The sequence below is a fragment of the Echinops telfairi genome, unplaced genomic scaffold (genome assembly GCF_000313985.2).
Source record: "Echinops telfairi isolate 266 unplaced genomic scaffold, ASM31398v2 ScPeMD7_7469;HRSCAF=8507_1, whole genome shotgun sequence".
NCBI classification, from domain to species: Eukaryota; Metazoa; Chordata; class Mammalia; order Afrosoricida; family Tenrecidae; genus Echinops; species Echinops telfairi.
Window position 1 is genome coordinate 109393288 of NW_022111373.1, and position 1595 is coordinate 109394882.

General features: G+C 38.3%; 1 pseudogene; it reads right to left on the reverse strand.

Moving 5' to 3' along the window:
* Positions 1 to 971: 971 nt before the first annotated feature.
* On the reverse strand, positions 972 to 1364 carry LOC101655010 (annotated as a pseudogene).
* Positions 1365 to 1595: the final 231 nt, after the last annotated feature.

The following is a 1595-nucleotide window of genomic DNA, read 5'->3' on the forward strand; positions in this document are numbered from 1 at the left end:
TTCTGTGGTTGGTGCATAAAGTTGAATTACAGTTATATTAATTGGATTTCCCGGAATGAAGATAGATATAATCCAATCGCAGATCACATTATACTTCATGATGGATTTAGCAAGATCCTTTTGGGCAATCAACACTATGCCATTCCTCCCTATTGTGTTATTTCTGGCGTAGTAAATCATATGATTCTCTGATTCAAAATGGTCCATACCAATTCATTTAAGCTCATTAATGCCTAGGATATTGATCTCTTTTTATTCCCCAACTATCATTTTATTTATATTACTATGCTTAAGTTACATGGGAAAAAAGACAGCCAAGCAGTTTTGGCCTGCTTCAGGAAAAATTCCCAGTCCAATCAACCCCAATTATGTGGTGACAGGTAACTAGGAATGGTGATTTCTGCTGGTATGAAAAAATAGGCTCTTGGTGTTATAGTTCATCTCCTTCAAGATTATGGCACAATGGCCAAACACCAGCTGTGCCAACACTGGACCTTCAGCCGGGGTTACAAATTCAGATAGCTGCTCTGGAGCTAGCAAATCAGCTAGCAAATAACTGGCTTTTGTTTTTTAAGATGTAAAATAAAACCCAAATATAAGTTTTAAAAATATTGTCTCCTTTCAAAATTTACATAAAACACACTTCTTTTCACTCTAACAGCCTAGATTTTTTTCTTCACTTAGCCGACTATTAGCTGCAAATAAGACTATTCTGCATCAAGATGTTAACACAGAGTTGAAAAAAAGTTAACAGAATCTGCATAATAATGTTCTCTCTGCACATTGCTGTTGGATGGAATTTTTCATTTTTTAAAGAAAGATGGGTTCTACTTTAGATTCACACAACCCCTTATTCCACAGTTCATGAATCTGATGATGAGAGTGTGTGTAAGGTGAAAGTGTATGTCAGTAGGTTTTGTTTGTTTTCAATGAAGGAAACCTAGGAAAAGATTGTATGTATCTATTTTTCTTCAATAGTTACCAGACGGTACTTGCTCCTCAAAGCCCCCACTCTCTAAAACCAGCACACGTTCCAGTATCACATGGCCTTCCTTTTAGTGCTGGTTGTCTTTGGTGGCAAACTCACAGACCCCTCCCAGTTTGCTATTGCAGTTCTTGCAGCTCCCATCTCGCACCATCTGGAGGTCAGTGAGCATGACTGTCTTGAACTTCACTGGACTGCAGATTGACTCCCTAATTACAAGTAAACGTCTGGCCAGTCATGCCTGTAAATGAGTGGAGATGAGTTCTGAGCAGTTGATCAAGATTGTATCGCAGTTAGTGCAGGAAAACAGAGGGGTGCCAGCAATGGAATCAAGGAAAATGTGGCCCCTTTTTGTTGTTAATGTTCTAAACACCTGCATAGGCTGTGAGGTTGGCTGTTCCCTTGTTTCAGTTCTCAGCTGGGAGAAAGTCCCCAGAGACTCCAAGATATTGCACTTTATATTCCATGTTATTTTTTACCACTTCCAATTTTCCTAAATTCATACCTAGCACATTCCAAGTTCCAATCATTAGAAGATTTTGGCAGCTGTTTCTGTTTACCTTAAAAAATTAATACTAAAACAACAAGAAAAAAAACTTGCTATCTGCCA